This window comes from Dysidea avara, chromosome 11 (genome assembly GCF_963678975.1).
Source record: "Dysidea avara chromosome 11, odDysAvar1.4, whole genome shotgun sequence".
Classification (NCBI taxonomy): domain Eukaryota; kingdom Metazoa; phylum Porifera; class Demospongiae; order Dictyoceratida; family Dysideidae; genus Dysidea; species Dysidea avara.
The window spans coordinates 18108039-18127949 of NC_089282.1; the positions used below are offsets into that span (position 1 = coordinate 18108039).

General features: G+C 38.9%; 1 long non-coding RNA gene across 1 annotated transcript in view; it reads left to right on the top strand.

Moving 5' to 3' along the window:
- The first annotated feature begins 13119 nt into the window (after window positions 1-13119).
- Window positions 13120-19911, top strand: part of LOC136238188 (uncharacterized) — an 84442-nt gene continuing 77650 nt past the window's right edge. Inside the window, exon 1 of the long non-coding RNA XR_010692843.1 lies at window positions 13120-13309. This is a non-coding gene — a long non-coding RNA (uncharacterized lncRNA). The remainder of the gene's footprint in view (window positions 13310-19911) is intronic.

Below are 19911 nucleotides of genomic sequence, written 5' to 3' on the forward strand. Positions count from 1 at the left end.
GCCGCCTATGGCGAGGGAGCAATCCTCCCCGGGAAATAGCATAAAAACATCAAAAGTTTCCACTAAATGCGACACTAAAATACAGGCAGAATTACAGGACCCCACAAATGTAGGAGTAGCAGAACGCTCAGATTCACGTAGGCCCAAGTCTCCTAACCTAAATGGCAAGGTGGCTTGTGTCCAACTACTATCAGAAATTCCACAACACAAGATTCAACTAAGGCATTCTCGCAACCTAAGGTCAAAATGTGAGGGAAAGGAGCCCAAAGAGGAAGATGGCACACAACGTAAAAGGTGAGTGACCTTGCAAATGCTAAGACAGCTCCTAAGCAGATGCAACTCTACTTGAGGGTCCTTGAGGTCAACCAATTTATCCTGAATTGCAACTATTTTATCAAATTGAACAGACAAAAAGGCATCGTAAAACTGTGGAGGTCCCCAAATAAGAGATCCAAGAAGCTCCAAACCACTGTTCTTGGGGTTGATATGCTTGATGGCAGGATGAAAGTTAGGAAAAGAACTGTCACCAGAAGGCCAGTATAGTTCACACTTGGATAGGTTGATGTAAAGACCAAAACTGGGACCCGACTCAGTAAAATGTGAAAGTAATGCGTGAAGACAAGGTCTAGTACTAATAAAAATAACAATAACAAAAACTGTATAGAGGTCTTCAGAAGAATACAAGAACATGTACAATTACAGGATGCCATTATGTCATGTTAATAGACATGATTATTTAAGAAAACACGCATAAGTTTTGAGACTCTGGACATATGAATTATTTTAACATAATCTGACTGGTAGCTGTTATAGGCTGCTTAATTAATAAAAGAAACTGAAGAATGGATGTTTGGCAGTATTGTACTTAAATGAAGACTATCCAGTACTATATTTCGAAACAAATGTCAGTATGTAAGTGTGTTTTATAGTTGCCAAGAAGTTTTAGTCTGAATGCAAAATTTGTCATATACACAAGTCACAATTAAACAGCTTCAGCCACAATACTCCTGATATACATTTATTGCTGTACAGTACTTCACATGCAATATGTTTGTCCATTATCAAATTTGCACTGAGTTGCTAATAGAATGTCCCATGCTTTATAGGCTCAAAGTTTCGTAGTGTTCTGCAAAACATTGTTATGATGTAATGGTATTCAGCAAATTTTTAATTATACTGGACAGCCAGTAATTACTGATGTGTCCAGAGGGACCAGCCCCAAGAAAAATCAAATACACACGTACATGATTAGCTAACTACTTACATACATGCAATTACATTCACTACAAATAAATCGACTGATTCCAACTCAAGTAAATGGTGGGGTAAATGATTCCATTCATCAATTGTTCTTGGGAAATAACTAAATTTGTACGGATTAGTGTTTATAAATGGTATTGAGAAGTGTAAATGATGATAAGATCTAGTTAATGCACTAAAGTTTCTTGATCATAATGATCCGGGATTTTTAATCCTGATGTATGATGAACTGCCTTAAAAAATAATTTAAGCCTTAATGTTTGTCAAATATACATGTTCTTGGATTTTCCTGAAGACTGAGCTATTGTTAATAACCATTAATCAAATTTTCGGTAGGGAAGCTAAGCCATAGCCCAGCCAGCTCCAAAACCCAGCCAAAACCCAGCCAGCTCCTGTACTGCATATAGGGCATCAGCCAAGAGCTCATCGTAGAAAGTGGAAGAAATGAAAAACAGCTAGAGGTGACCGGCTATCACATGATCAGTGTTTGGGTCCAGATTACCAACCTGCATGCTACCAGCAGGCAACCGAGACAGCACAAGCTCAGTTGTGACAACAGTGTATGTGTGCCTGTTTTGTGCATGTATGCAAAACTTGCAGAACCAGTCATCATTGGATCTTGCATTCCCTTTTTCATGGATATTAAAAATTTTGTCCTTTAACTTTGATTTCTTTCTTTTAGACCTCTGCTATAGTTGGCACAAAAGCTTTCCCATGGATTTGTGATAAGGCCATCAAAATTATATTGCTTGTTTCCCATCACTGTGACCCAATAGAACAAAAAGTGATGTGGGTGGGAGGTGATTGTTGATTATTAAATATTATTATACACTTGACTCTTGTTATTTCACTCTCTGACTGCTCCATTCGGAGTATCTCAAACTTGAAGGCTGCCAGGACTGTACACTCATGCACCAAGGTTAGAGGGACTTCCGACCTTCTGCAATGTTGATATGCACAGCTAATGTATTTACCTTAAAACTTAGTCACCCTGTGCCTCAGGAAATAGTGCATTCACGTGATCTACTGATCTATCATCAAATAATTAAAATTTGGTACAGCTACCTAAAAAATGATGCAGGCAGTGACGGGAAACAAGGAATATATAATAATGATGGCCTAACTATATACTGGTCTTCCATTGTCTTCATACATGCCAGCTGCACCTGTAGCTAGCTAGGTCATTCTTATCAAGCTAGTCAAAAGTGTAGTTTTTATAAAAAAATTCTAAGAAATGTTATGAAATCAGTATTTAATGCATGATTAAACAGGTAGCTAAGCCTCCCACACTGCAACTTCCTACTAAGAAGGGAACTGCAGCACTTTTTATTATTTTTTTCTGGGGTGACCAGCATCCTTGCCACTTCTAGTTCTCCCTCTTTTTCAGTTGTCCAGCACACTTGTTCCTTGGTGCTGGGGGTGGTAGGCAGGGGCAGTACATCTAGCCCAGAAAAAAAAAACTATAGCTAGGGCTGTTCCCTCTTCGCAGGGAGCAGGAAAGCAATTCTCTTACAAACAGTAGTAGCAGCACTACCCATTCCCACAAAGGTGGAAAACACCAAACGGGGGTGAACGAACCAATTTTTACCTCACAAACTCTTTGCTCACTTGATAGCTATCTTCTCTGTTTCTCCCACTCAAATCGTCTCAGTATGGAGAGAAGCAACAGCAGGGAACTGTGGTACTTCTCGTTGATGTCCAGCCATGGCAGTAACAAGCTGTACCCATTTATATTACGGATTTGAGTGGCTGACGACCGCCTGACTGACTATGATAGTTCACATATTATAGCTAAGTAACACGTATATAGCTAAATAGCTTATGCACGCGACATTAACAATTTAATATACCTACCGGACAACAGTATAGGTCTAGGGAAAAGTTCATTTTCTTCCCGTAAGTCTTTTTTCGATATCCGCTCTAATCAACCATAAGCGTAAGTAGTCTCGTGCCCAGACCGCTTTTTTTCTTTTTGTGTGGGGGCGGAGAACCCACACAAAAAGAAAAAAAAGCGGTCTGGGCACGAGACTAAAGCGTAAGAAGTCGGACAAGCGCCGGGCGCCGCAGCACTACAGTGTGATCTACACGTGACCTAGGCAGGGCTCTGGTTGTTTTGCAACTCACGATCGGGATGGCCGGATCGGAAAACCTGGATTTCAGAAACAATTATTGGGCTGCAACAAGTATAGCTATGCTAAATCTAACTATCTAAGTGTCATAATTTGTATTTTATCAGTGAAAACCTGCAAGAAATGGGCAGAGTGCATAGTAAGGATCGATATACTCTAATAGAACAGTCAGTAAATCACAAAAATACTCTATTCGAGCAGTCACTTCATTGTTGCTTTGTTGCTGAATTCTTTAAGAAGTTAGCTGCTAATGACGCTATGATGAGCATCTGGGCACATTCTCTGTCCAGTGTAAACTGAAAGACTCTATGTCTCTTGAATATCGTTGTGGAACCTGGAATAGACTCTTACTTTTTTTTTTTTTTAATTATATATTTTTTTTATTCCGGCCCTAATGGCACTCCCATCCTCCCCGATATCTAGCTAGAAGTTAAACCTAATTTAATTTATAAATGACAAAAAGCAGAAAAAAGAAAAAGCAGCTAAACCTACAGAGCCTATACACAGACCTACAAAAACACCGCATGGACCGCCAGCATACACACAGCAAAACCCCCGGACAGGGGCCTTAAGAAGAAAGCCCTGCAGACTACTGACCAAACTGCAGGGAGTGGGAGCATGAAACAGAGTTCAACTCCCACAAAGGACTGCCAGGCAACAGGCTAAATAGATGTAAAAATGTCCGGGCATTGTGGCATCACAGACAAACAGAGAGTTGCTCTAGCAGATGGCGGTATGCTAGGCCACGAGAAATGCCACTCCTGCATGGTGGTTGTCCTCAAATCAATATCCTGCAAGACAGGACGACTAGCAGCAGACCACAAACCCAAGGACTCAACCACCAGGGGGACAAAGACACCTCCAGCAACCTGTACAAGCTCATCATGGTGAGCATCCTTATCTTCTTCTCCCTTAGCAGCAGCCACACCTGCTGAACTGCAGACCGACCCAACAGAGATTCTTGTAATGGACAACGCACAGTAACATCGAAGTACGCAGGCTTCCCATGCACAAAGTCAGGGTGAAAAACATCACCCAGGCGATCCAATCGGGAACCAGCACACCGTTGCTCTTTACGGCAACCAGTGTTCAGTGTCCTGAAGTAAAGCATGATATATCACATCACATAAAGCATCGTGCCTACGTATACGCATGGGTCCATGTCCACAGCCCAGCAGATGATCACCGAATTGATCAACAACACTACCACATGGGCAGCGAACTGGAGAAGTGGCAGAAAAGAGAGGGACACCAAGGCAGTATCGAAGAGAACATACAAACTCCTGTGAGGACATGGATAGGCCTAAAGAATCACAAGGAATGGCCCGAAGCCATGAACTGGTACAGGGGTCAGCAGAAATTGAATGAATTCTGGCTTGGTCCCGAATGGTAAGTGAATTAAGCAAACAGACTCTTACTTGGATGCAACCCAGGCCATTTTTCTTTCATTCTTCATGCTGCCTCTGATACTCTCCCCACAGCAGTTAATTTACGAAGGTGGAACATCCAATGTGGTACAAAATGTACATTGTGTGGCAGTACCCAGCCTACCACTGCCCATGTTTTGGGTGGCTGTCCCAGTGCTTTGACACAGGGCCGCTACACATATAGGCACAACCAAGTTTTGGGCAATTTGATCACTGAACTTTCTAAAGTTTAGGCTGATCAGTGTAGGATCTATATGCTGACTTACCTGGATTGCGGGCAAGCGACTCTCCCCAGGCAACAATCCCGCCTTCTCTTCTTATTACTCCATACCGCCCTGATATTGTGATTCACAATCAGAGAAGTAATTCAGTGGCCTTACTAGAGCTTACCTGTTCTTTGGACTCTGTCCATCATCTCGAATCTGCAAGAGACCATAAGCTTGGGAAGGACGATTATCATCTACTTTTGGCTGAATTAAATCGACTTGGGATTGCTATAGCTATTACGATACAATTGAGATGAGTGTACTAGGCCACTATCTACCAATTTCATTGTCATCTTTTACAAACTGTGTGAATTTCATTCAAAATGAGTTTACGATGACTAAATCTAGAAGCAAAAGGATCTTAATTGACTCAGTGGCAGCAATATCCGCAATCTCTTCCTCTAGGAGGATATTTATGGTGAAGGACTGTCAAGAATGGTGTCGGAGACTTGAACGTTGTATTTGTATAATATAATTAATTTGTCTTTTAAATTGAGTGTATATGTAATGCTGTTTTTGTTTTATTGTTACCCTTGCCATGCCCACTTGTGGAGCTTATATTGCCCTATTTGTGGTAGCATGCAGTGTCCGAGGATATAATTATACTGTTACTGTGTTTTCATCAATAAAACTGATGTTTTTCTCTCTCGCCCGCCCGCGCTAAGGACCAGAAACATGATTACCAATTGGAGCGGCCTTAGGCTTTAGCCGATAGCTGAAACATGAACCTGTGCTGTTTACAAATACGGATCACTGCACCAAATAACGCGCTAAAGTAAGCCCGTATGAATCGTCCCAAACTTGCACATACCGGTGATACCGCTACAATTTATACAGGCGTAGCTACACTGTAAGTTGACGCAACTGCTAATAATAATAATAATAATAATAAACTGCCGACCGAATAGACTGCCCGGCTGTTTCTACGCACCTCACGGTCAGTTGGCAAAAATATTATGCACCTATCAATGTATTGCCCCACCACCCCCCTCGGGCGTAAGTGGGGCTTTACAGGGGGAATTGACACGAAACTGCTGCCCCACTATGGGGCATTTGACGATCGTTCAGTAAGTTCCCAAATATTTTTTGTTGTAACTTCCTTCGCTATGTCAAATCCCGAGTCAATCCCGCGTTGCAACTGGGGCCAACGGTGGGGATTTGACACGATAGGTTTGCGGGCGGCCCTACTATGGGGCATTTGACATTCGGCTGTGTCAAATCCCCACTATAGCCCCATATATGCCCGAGGGGAGGGGTAGTGAGGCAATACATTGATAGGTGCATTAGTCACACTTTACTCGTGCCGATTTTCTTGGCCAGAAGTGGTGACAGTTCGAAGACTGGAGTCAACTGGCTTAACCAGACATGGCACCCTATAGCTGGCTCCTGTTGGAGATGAAAATTTAGTCACTTTCTCAGTACGCAATGAACTTCACACTGGTAGGAATTCCAGACCGATTTTTAAATTTTGGGAAAATGGGCTTTTTATATGCTCAATAGATAGAGTAGTGATTGCCGATCTCAGAAATATATAGTTTGTTGGGTTGGAGTTAGCTACTTTGGCATGCACAGTGCTTTAAAACTGAAAAGGGCACATTTTCTCTCCAGGATTCCCCATACATTTTAAAGGGAAAAATGGCACAATTGAATCAGGAAGCCATCTAGCAATCTGAACTATCTTGAAACTGCAGCTGCAAGTTTGTACATGTAATGAGAGTAACTTCATGTCTTATTGGATCTCAGTGCCGGATCTTTGTATGCTTTGCGGTGAGCAATTATGTTTCACCTGCTGTACACTTCTCAATACAATGGTGTATACCCATAGGCAAGTGGCTATCTCAAGTAAGTAAAAACATCAAGTTAACAACTTACAAAGGTAAACAACTAAAGTGGAGGTGCCACAATGATGCAACAATACCTAAGGTGGAGTTGTGGTTTCAATTACTGCATTGTTTGAAGTGTTTTATACTTTTGAGCTGATGACACAGCCATCAGAAAATTGTTTTGTAGCTAAAAATCACTAACCCGAGTGAAGTAACTACGCACTTTAAAGTAAGCACCAGTGACTACCTTCCACCCGATAGTATACGTTTCTTAGTTTTAAAATATTCTACATACATTACAAGGCTTGAAAGATTACAAAACAACACAAAACTTACTTATATGTAATGCACACACATAAGATTTTCATGATGATCAGCGTGTGGACAAACCCCACAGCGATTTTCATCCTCATTGGAGCTCGGACAACAGAGCAATCCCAAGTTAAACCCGAGTTATTATTTTGTACCTGGATTCTATTGGGAGAATTTTTTAATTAAAAAATCTCGAATACTGGAATGCCTAACACTGGGTTAATAATATAGTTAATCATATGTCCCAGCTGACTCAAGGGGTTACAACAAGCAAGTTTGACTACCTTCAGCAAGCTCTCAGAGAGCAAAAAGAGCATTCGTCTACTGGTATACAAAGAAAAAAAAATACAAAACAGCAAAACATGGTAAAAACAGTGTATCTAAACACAACACAACTTAACAAATGTGTAACATATTCCAGGCCAGAAGGCTACATTTGGATCATACAAAACAGCTCTGGGAATTGGTGGTGCTCTTCGAGTCTAGCATGAAACTGTACATGAATAACGCATGCATACTTGCTATTTACACCCTGTAATAGTATAATAAGAAATGTGCTAAGATTTATCATTGTGTGGTGTGTCATAAGTACTTGAGAAGACTTCAGGAAGGACTGATAGCATATCAGAAGCTAGCATGGATCTTCTGTGCCTGCTGACGGCTAAAGCATTACACAATTTTAGCATATGACATGACGCATAGGCTGCCAGCATTAGAGCAGAAATTGGTAGAGAATGGTACGTCTGTACGTGGAACCAAGCTAAAATTACACTGATAAGATAAAACCATTAGTGCTTACTCTTTCTCTGCCTTTGTTGTCCAAAACAAAGAAAAGTCCCATTGAGCCTGATAGAATAACTCCCTAACCATAGATTCTCTGAGGGGACCCTTCTGTAGAGCACTCCATTACTATAAGTCCACAGTGGAGAAGCATTACTCTAAATAATGATCACTGTTTACCTTTACGACCATTGCCTATAATACACGTCCCTTGCATACTACCGTTATATGTCCACCAAATGCTCGGTCTGTTGAGGAAAAGTAAGCTGTTCAGAAATTGCTTCTTCAACCTTCAAAATCAAACTAGCATTAACTAAAGATGTTCTAAATTTCTATTGCTCACTGGCTTCAGCTTATTTGCAGCCTCCACTAATCTCTTAAACTCAACTGCATTAGGTGTTAGGATGATGTTCTCCTTTCCTCTGATCAGCTCCAGATCTTGTTGAATGAGAAACAGCCCATCCAGTGAACTACTCTATTATAACACACAGTATCACACTATATACGTATAGAACTAATTTACAGTCAAAATGTTAGTACCTTAGACATTTGAAATAATTTGTGTCTTAGAGGATTCAAAAAATCATTAGTGATGTCTTTAGTTGTACCTGGTACTTAATTATTTATTTAAGAATAACTGATATCACCTCAAAATTTTAAATAACTGACAATACTTATTATGAACATCCAAGTGTTTTAGATTAATCCTCAAGACACACAGTAGGTGTGTCATATGGCCAAGAAAGTTGGTACATCACACCATGTGCTCATATATCATGAATGGCAAGAGCGAATTTTGCAGTGTGTGGCCTATACCCACCTGGCAGACAGCTATAATGCAAAAATGGTGTGCTTTGGAGAAGGGGCCATAGAGAAATGTAGGCATGAAAATTGCTTGGTAACGCATGGAAAATTATTAAAGTAAAAGTAATCCACCATTAAAGTGACCCTCCACTGTCACTCTATTACACAGTGAGCCATTCTGGTAGTCATAGCAATGAACAGTGGAGTTGTCAAACTATGCATGTACAAAGACAATACTTTAGGTAACTATATACTAGCAGTTAGTACCAGAGATTTGTATTACATATTCAACTTACCCAGAACACTGCCAGGTTGCCACTGCCATCTTCAGCTCTGCTTAATACAACAGCTTCTGGTGTGGTAGAACGAAACTTGAATGCTTGAATGTCACTTGTTCTACTCCTTGTCTTGTCTGTCTTCTCTGCTGTAAGGCTAAATAAAAATCCTCCTTTGATTCAATAATGAAATCAGCTTTTTGATTATTTCCTGCAAAGCTGAATAAGGTAGATGAAGCTACGAGAAACAAAATTATCGCAGTGTGGAATAATATAATAGAATTGCATAATAACATTCACTACACAATATCCATCATAAATTTGTTATGTAATTTTGAAAGCACAGGATTTGGAGATTGATTTGACTTCCCTACAGGTGGTTAATTTTTTGTGGGAATATTAGAAGTAGCACAGTGGGTTGCATTATACACAAGTCACTTTTTATAAAAAAATGTTGCATGCTTTTCAGGTGACCTTTACAATGACCATAGTAAAGCAAATCAGATTCACAAGATTGAACTTGCTACTGCATAAAAGATTTGGTTTTAAATACTTTTCCTTTACATACCTTGCTTTATTGGCATAGTCTTTCCCCATTCACTTCATTGTGTTATTTACTAACCAAGTAAACAACTGACTCTAACAACTTCACAGTCACAATATGGTTTTTCATCCACTACAAATTTCACACACTTATCATTTACACATGTGTCACATTTTTCCATACGTGATCCAACTGTACAGCCACCAGCAACACTGTGTGACTTTCTACATCTGTTATTTTGATTTTAGTCTGACAATTTCCATTGATAGTGAGATTACGTGTGTGACTTTCTGCTCAATTAGAGTATGAAATTCAGTTTGTAGTTATCTGGTTAAAGTGGAGAAGGCTGCATGCATGGCTTTTTGCCCCCTCCTAATAAAACTAGTATACACAAGCTTCCAGTAAAATTTAGGAGATATAGCCATAACTTGATTGTGAAGGAGGAGCATGTATCCTAAATGCTTAGCTGGTTCCATCATTGGTGTTGGCTTGTCATCTGAGTGGATCATATACTTAATTTAACAACATTATATAGTTGCAAAACTTGTCACTGCTTCCATATGCAACTACTTGTTATTGCCTCATGATCAGAGAAATAACTCAATAGCTAATAAATTACTATTAATATCCTCTGGTTCTTCTGATCCATGCAAAACACCCAAGCCGTAAACAAGGGTGTAACCTTTAAAAAGTCTGTGTGAAAAAAGTTGTGAAATCAAAAGTGGTGGCCAAGAAATGGTTGCAATGGTTAGCATTAAGGTAATACCATTGCAGTCATTCTTGGCTGCCATCTTTGATTTCACAACTTTTTTTCACCCAGTGGCTGACTTTTGGCTATAATTATATTACTGTTATTCCATCTGCTCATTGCACACCACCATACTATATGAGCTAGTTATACATGATGGCTACTTTTGCTTGTATAAAACACCATCTATCTACTTATGGTGAACACTATTGTTGTCCTTTCAGATGCCATTATTAGCCTATCACTCAGACAATTCCTACACAGTCACCGTTGTTGGAAGAGTTATAGCTTACATATAGTAACTGAGCTATACAATATATTACATGTATAGGTGGCTCATCATCATCATCAGCAGCAGCAGCCATTTATCCCTTCTAACAAAGTAACATTTAATTTTAGCTTCTGCTTTGCAGAATTGTAATACACATGATATACAGCCACCATGATTATGATGATGGTGCATTTCTGCTGGTAACAACTGTATATTTCACCTGTAGAGAGTTCAGCTACAAACAAAAGAGAGTGAGTTCAGCTACAAACAAGTCACCCTGTAGAGAGTTCAACAAACTAGTCACCTGGTAGAGAGTTCAGCTGAAGCATAAGCTAGATTTAATAGTCCCCTGTACTACATAGCATAATATACGTATATATCATGATCATGTAATAAAAGAAATCAATTTTTCTCCATTCATGCATGCTCTATTGTCTTGTAGACTGTACAGTCTACAAGACAATAGAGCATGCATGAATGGAGAAAAGTTCATAATGACCTATTACATGTAATAGGTCATTATGAACTAAAGTGTGGCATGGAATGTATGTACTGTGTAAGTATTAACTGTGGCATGTGTTATAACTAGCTGTATAGCATATATAATCCAAAACAGCCAAGCTGTAAAAAGGGTGTGGCCTTCCAAAAATATGCTAGTATGAAAAAGATGTGATATCAAATGTGACGGCCAAGAAATGGCTGCAGTTATGTCAATTAAAATTGTGGAATACATGGTACTGCTTGTATGCAAGTGCATGTAGTACCACATAGATAGCCAAATGAATAATTATGTTGGTAATTTTCAGTACCTCCATTAATTTTGAGATTGGAGTATGTAGTTTCATAATGGTTTGGCGTATGAACTCATCAGGGGGTACATGGTGATAGGAGGAAGTTATGTAAACATATTAGGAAGTGTAATGTGATCATAATGTAAAGTGATGACTATGTACGTAGCTTCACTATTATTTGCTGTCAAACTACACACATAAAAATTATTCTTGGAAAAGAAGAATACACTAATATTAGCGATTCCGGGAGAATTTTAAAATTAATGGAAATAGTTTTTATTTAGCATAGCCTTGTGCAGTACTCCTTAAGGATCTCATAAACGCTTAGTTTTTAAAAATCCGTCATAGGATGGTGGAGTTATAAGCAATTTTGTCCTGGAAAATAGGCAAAATTTTCTCCGTATCTTTCCATTGAAAATAGTCCCAAAAATGGCACAATTGAATGTCTGCGCTTTGCAATAACATTTTGAACTTCTGTTTTCTGTTATCAATACCTTAATACATGGACCACAGTGTAACCTTACTTGTAAGACCCTCTGAATAAAGGTCACCTCCATAGAAAGCCACTAAATAGTTGCATACATTTAGGATCTTGCGGATGGCAAAGCAGCATACACATGGTGAAGTGCAACCACTCTGTAGCAGTCACCTCCACTCAATAATACCATGTGCATGTAAAGCAAGGAGTTGTACTGGTGATTTATAGTTGCTTATATGATTATTTTTTCTCTTAATGTACAGCTCCTTGACAGCTACCAAAATGGTGCATCAAAGAGATGAGCTATTTGTGGTGCAAATTTGCTAACTTTTAGCATAGTAATATTGAAAATTACATGTACAAAAATGCTCACCTTGGTGTAACTAGCTAACATGTGCTAGGTCGTTTCTTGTAAAGAGAACATTACATTGTGGTGGCTATATTGCAAAATAATCTTATAATTGGCATAAAACTACACACAAACATATTTGTAGCAGCTGCACCATCGTATTCTTTGCCCCCAGAAACCCTAGAAATGATCCAATTGTTTGATCAATCACTCGTACGGCAGCGAATTGATTGTGCCAACTCTCCAATGGAAGATTCACGGAGAAAATTTTATGCAAAGTTTACGGAATTCCGGAATCGCTACTAATATTCCCATGTTTATAATTTGTACATGTATTGAACTATATCCAAATTACACAGAAATGCACATTAGTACATTAACAACTTTACATGTAATTATCAACCAATTTGTAAGGTCTGTAATTCTCATACCAACGTTGAAACCGGGTCACTGGTCACTCAGTACTGCTGACCCGGATGACCCACTGACCCGGATAGCAATCCGGTCTGGATGTGACCCGGATTAATTAAAGCCGAGACGTGTTTCGGCTAGTCTCGAGCGAGCGAACAAGTCTACATTTTGAGCGTTCGATTCGTGTTGAGTAAATATTGTAACTTCAGCCTAGCTGTAGGTTGAAGACCAAAGAAAAAAAAAGGGGGGTCTTCACCTACTGACAATAGCTACCCCTCACCATAGATACCCTCGATTTCGTGCTACATACTACACTTACGAAACAAATGAGCGTGGCTGAGCGTATGTTGGTAATGCGATAAGTGGGCGTGGCTCACGAAAGAGCTACGCGATAGCGTTTATAAGTTTCACGTCGTCAAACCATAGATACTAGACTGTCTAGTATCATAGATAATAGAGTAAAGGGATAGGAAACGCAATAACGTGACGTCACAAAATACGTACATTTCTATTGGAATTCCGTGTAGTACGTCACGAACATACTCGTTACGCTTGCTGCGCTTGTATCAAAGATAAACAAATTGTTGTAACGACAGAATTTTGTAACCAACGACTGTGAAACTTCGCTACAGTGAACTCAAGTAAGTAATCGAGGGAAATAGGATGGTACCGACCCTCAAGGAAGTTATACGCAAAATTAAAGGAGATTGAAAGTGAAAAAAACGGCCCAAAAATTACTTTAAACCACTTTACTTTCTTCGTAAATATATTCTATCCTTTTAACTGTGATAAACCTATTTCTTACCATTTAACAGAGGGAACCAGAGGAAATATCGGAGCAAAACAGGAACTGTTGCTTGAAGAAACGACTAAGTATCTTCCATTTTTAACCAAAAGTTTTAACCACCTTGCAGTACAACGCAACGCTAAAAGACTGTGTTGGTGACACGCCTAGCTTACCACAAGATTCGAAAGTGGAACCGGCTATAAAAGAAGCGGTATGGACGAGGCATGTAGGTACGATGAGCGAAAGTGTGACAGCGTGTAACAATCACGGTTAATGCGATACGCTTTGTTACAAAATCTACGGTCTGAATTCTCTCGCCAAAATCTCTCACATAGGCCTAAATACTTACTGTAGTCTGTTGGATTACTATTTACGCTGCTTAGAACACTAATTCTCACAAAACTGTCTTGTCCTTTCAAGTCACGCGTAACGGAAATCAAACCGGAAATTGCTTGCGTTTCCTATCCCTTTACTCTATTATCTATGCTAGTATCTATGGTCAAACGAACAATTTCGTTTCTCACGTGATCCAATCCGGGTCAGATCCGGATAAATTGGAAACCGGGTCAGACCCGGAGAAAATGTGACCCGGATGACCCGACCCGGTTTCAACGCTGTCTCATACTAGTACAAGCATATAACACTGAATAATGGGACATTGGAATACACATCATCAACAGTAGTTCAAATATGTACATTTTGTTTGTTCATGGCTTATACACTATATGATCACTGTTCATGTACTTTATACATCAACTTTAGAATGGCTAATGGGTAAACAAAATTAAAGATGCTTCCATTGGTAAATCATCTTCCACCTCTGTGATATCTATATTTCTGTAATTATACACAGAAATGTAGATGCAGCACATAAACATACACAGTGTGACGATATTTTGTATAAATTGGACACATCAAGGCATTGTAATTCAGTACAGAAACAAATGGCATGTAGTCTGGCAGACAGCAGGGTGAAGTTTGCAAAATGGTCTATAGTATAAATTATTTTAATGCACTTTTGGATTGTCCTGTATACCTCAAACAATATTCCACCATAGATACTAGACTTATAATAGGGATTGGCAACGGAGGCGTAAACGGAAATAATCCGCGTTTCGCTTTCCCGTAATACTGTTAGGAAATTTTAAGTCACTACCAGCTGACCTATACTACCCCATACCTCGTATACTTCTGAGAATGTTTCACGTGTTTCCACGAAGATTTAATCTGTAAAAGTACGTAGCTCCGTTAAGGATTCTTGCTAGCATGCGTAATGGAATTTCAGTAAGGAAGTGAAACTGTGACCTGCCTTGCGTCTTTGTGCAGTGAAGGCTCAGTTGCGCATTTATCTCTCGCATTGCGACAGTGAAAAGACTAGACTAATAGATGAGAGTTAAGCAGCTTTAATAACTTTCTTCCCATCTTTCTAATGGCGGATCAGGGACGGAAGAATTTTCCCTCTCCCACATTGTATCTGGACAAAAGTATGCCGAGAAGCTGTAGCTAATCTGCTAAAGCACGAATTTAACTATAGGACAATCTCACATCTCTCTCTGGCTTACCTGTACAGAACCTTACTTCAAGGCCGCACTGACTGTTCTATTAGAGTTATTGACTGCTTTATTAGAGTATATCTGAACTTTTGAAGTCGGCATTGATGATTACACTCCATCAGCTTAGACCATTATCAAGTTCAAATGAGATACTGTAGCGGACTGGGTGTGCCCCTCCTTTTACAGCTCCTGGACTTGAGTAGGAGTAAGACCTACTGTATTATGTACACCAGATTGTAAACTGAATGTGAAGTCAGTGAAGCATCATCCTTAGTCTCAACAATGAGGGACATCCCGTATCCATGAGGCAGTACTGTCACACAGGATCAAACATAGCACAGTTTATACACCCTATACAACATTGATTCATGTGCCACACAACTCAGTTACAAATAACACCTTGCCAGGCTATTATTTAAATGTCATTTGAAACTACTTGATGTAAACATTGCAAATCCGACTAGGAGGTTGGTTCTTGCTCTACTCTTGCATGGGCCTGTTGCAGCTTGTCTTGTGTTATACTTCAGACTCAATCTAGTCTGCTAGCAGGTCTGTTGGTTCTGCAACTGCTCACTCAGATGTTAACAGCTTACCTAGCATTACAATCAATCAAAAATCAAATTAAGACTACTACATAAACATACCACAAATAAATCATAATTCAGGGTTCTGCCCAGAAATTCCTGAGTCCTAAAGTTAACATGAACTGATATATTAGGGTATATTGCATGTGTATCAGTGATGTGTGTAAGAATTGTACTGGTCGGATTTAAGAGGGTACTGGTCGCTTTGAACCACTGCCAACCAGTGTGGGCAGAACCCTGTGAATCATTACACCAGAGTAATTTCTCCTGCCAGACATTTTATGTGGGCAGCAAGAAAGACTCCTAGTCACTGTTGTTTTCCCAATACAATGTCATCATATTTTTTTGCACTAAAAGTGATAAATTTACATATGCGTAATTCAACTGTGTATTGGGGAAGTCAAGAACTAAGCCCACAGTACTTTCAAAGTTCAGCAAAAAAAAAGAGGCTGTAATCTACATTCAATCATTTGCTGTGCAAAGAAGGTGAACTACTGTAAATCAGGAAAAATTTGTCGTCAAAATATTTTCGTCGCTGGCTGTATCGAGGAAAATTAAAATGACGAATTATTTTAAACTATTATATGGACAATTTGCTCATACACATATTAACGTATACCTAGTTATTCCGTCAAAAAAATTCGTTGATCATGCAAGCGACGAAAATATATAGCGTCGAAATTTTAATAGACGAAAATATGTAGAGTCAAATTTTTCCTGATTTACAGGTATACAATGTGTAGAGTTAGCCCTGTCAACACTCCAGCTGTGGTCATGGAATATGGAGAACAGTGACCAGGTGATTTACTTGCAGTCCCCAAACAAAATGTCTGGCATGTAAGACTAATAACAAAAGAAATTAGATACATACCTTTGTGCAATATGCAATTTCATTAAATTGTTTACTGAGGTAGTTGGTAAAAGTCATATTATTATGTACATAATTATATTCGTGAAGAGAATAATTTGTTTGAAACAAGTTCGAAAAACATGTCATTCATTGCACCCCTATGTGTTGGTAATGCAGCACACACACACAAACACACTTTTGTACTACAAAGTCACACACACACACACACACACACACACACACACACACACACACACACACACACACACACACACACACACACACACACACACACACACACACACACACACACACACACACACACACACACACACACACACACACACACACACACACACACACACACACACACACACACACACACACACACACACAAGCAAAGCTTTTGGTAACAGTATAGCAGCCACACACACACACATTAAAGCAAAGCTTTCAGCAATAGCATCAACGTAATTCCAAAAACCCAGTTTGAGACCTTTGCTAAAGAGCACACACTAGATCATTATCTGTAATATTCTTCCCTCTGGTTCTTAGGTGGTCTTCCAACTTCGAATTTCTTGTAATTTCTCTCCTTTCGTCATAGTTTTGATGCCAAGACTATACATGTGAAATTTTCTGTTGCTCATTTTAAACTCTGCCTACACGAAAGTAACAGGAAGGATTTGTAAACTAGATATGGAGTCACATTCTCCAAAGTAAACATTTGTACTGAACCATGGAAATTCTTCAGCCAGTACTTCACGAAGCTCAGTAAAACTACACAAACTTGTACAAATATCGCTCTGAAATGCCCTGTAAATAAGCATTCCCCCTCGAACAACGCCCCTATTGTTAGAAATTTTGATCCATTAACACTTCCAAGGTCAAAATTCGAGCATGGGAAATGTTAACATCGTTTAGGAACGTTGTGTCACTTCAAAAAAACTACACAACGGTAAATAGCGTTGAACTCCACAGTAAACAACAAAATGACAGCGCGCTAAAACACACAAATAAGAAACTTACCCATCCAATGTACTTCATATAGCCATAACTTCAGCTTTAACGCACGAAGAATACGTGCACTGCACGCCTGCTCGAGAGCCAGCCACCCACAGGCTCCACCATTTTCTACTTCACCAGCGAAACAGCGAAACGCGCATTGATTTACGAAAACAATAATTTTATAGTGCGTTGCCAATCCCTATTATAAGTCTAGTATCTATGATTCCACCTGCTAGACAGGTGTCAGCCTTGGGCATTTCGCCATAGCAACCAAAGTTTAATTAACTGCATAGCAACCATACAAATTTCACAAAATAGCTTCTGTGGGTTTCAGTTTTACTCAAAATTGTTTGACAACCTGACCATTTAACAAATCTGAGGTATTACAATTAATGTCAGAAAAAAAACTGAATAATTAAATAGTCCCATAAACTCCTGAAGGCATCATTATGCATACCATAGTTACGTATGTCTCAATAACTGTCATAGGCCCTGTAGGCACAAACTACACTGTCACACAACAGGATGTATCTCAGTATTGGAGTAAAATATTTGTATTCTGCTACTTAATTGCTTTATAAAGCTAATCAATTGCCTAATACCTGCTTAAATTTTCAAAGCTATAGCACATTGGTTCATAATGTTATGGGCGATTAAAGTTTGAAAATTATTACGTGCTCACATGCCCTATATTCACAGGCCCGGTCACATTTGCTCTTTTGACTTTTTTTAGTTTGCTTATTAAAAAAAAAAGTTTGTTTCAGATTAAGCTATACTATAATGGTCATCATTACTTTTAGACTTGAGAGAACAAACACAGTTTTCTGGTAGGAAATTTGATTCTGGCCTTTTCCTGTTGAATGCTTCTACATCATTATGATAGAATCAAGTGTCTCGGTGATAATGATTTGCCTTGTTTTGGTTTTACTGGTGTGGAAAAGCTCAGTTAATACACCCTTTCTACAAGTCCATGAAGTGCAAACAATTTATCAGGTGCAGTATTGCAAAATGTTCCATAACATTGGTGCTAAAGATAGAATTTGAGTTTTATACATAAAGAAGTTAATATACATGTATGTAGATCATCAAATGTAAGCTTAATAACTAGTACTTGCTATATACTTGCAGAGTATGTCACAAAGCACTCACTATACAGTGTGTGTTCTTCATCTATGCTTATTTACTGCCTGGTGTTTAGATTCGTTACACCTGTTCCACTATCATCTAGCTCACTTAACTTATTTTAAGGAATAATGGAAGTTATGCCTTATTTGGGGCATCATATGTGGTATCCATACAGTACAGTAGCTGCATCTTGTACCCCTATATACCCTGAAATGTGGACACCGTGATAACCTAAGGTCCCATTTGTATAAACACACACATACAATTAAGCCTCCGAGATCAGGAGAACTTTCCAATATAAAACAGTACAGTGGGATCTCGGAATAGTATTGTGAGAGTGTCTAGCTATATTTATATAGCTAGAGTATAGCTAGACGCTCTCACAATACTATTCTGAAGCCTCTGAGATCAAGACAACTTTGCAATAAGAACAGTATAGTGGAGTCTTAAGGTGCCCAGAATATATAGTGTTGTGAGAGCCTCTATAGCTATATTTTATATAGGATACACAGACATGTATGTATGGTTGTGTGCTACCTCTTAATCGATATTTTTTATGTACAGTAAGTAGATCATGACATGCCCTTTGTACTGAAGTTATGTCTGTTCTCACTCACTTCTGCTCATGCAATCACTTCTGTCTGTACCTTTTGTTATTTTCACAGAAATGGCCATCAAATCAAATTCTGTAAGGTATGCTATTCTACACTTGCATGCTGCTCCTCTTGCATGAGTAACCTTACAATTTGGCATGCAAGAGAGAACTTTCAATGATATAAAAGTGCTCAATGTATCAGCCATTTTGTGACCAAATTTGCAAGAAAGGTCTTACACACACCAAATTTTACCACTTTAATGATTCGTAACATAATTTAGATTTGAAATAAGTTAAGCCTGCCATATGTATTTGTGTGGCACACATATGTGGTACAAATTTGGTTTTACAAATAATTCATAATAGTGCATACTGAATGTGCACATGTACCTACATAATACAGCCAGTGTTCTATGAAATGCAGTGGTAGACAGGGACAGTGCTTAGTTACAACAAATCCATAACAGTTGAGCTATGCAAAGGGTGTAGTGGTACTACAACTGTATCATTCAGAGTTACCTATAAACTAAAAGTAAAAAGTATTAGTCTAGCTGAAATTTTAATTATTGGAGCAATTTCTTGGTGATTTACTCACAGTTTGGTTATTCTGTCTGCAGCTTGGCTATTTTGGCATGGATTCTGCAGCTTGGCTATTTTGGCATGGATCCCATCATTTACTACTTTAAATGTGTTCTATTCAAGGCAGAAAGCCAAGCTGATGTTGAAAACAGAACATAAACAATT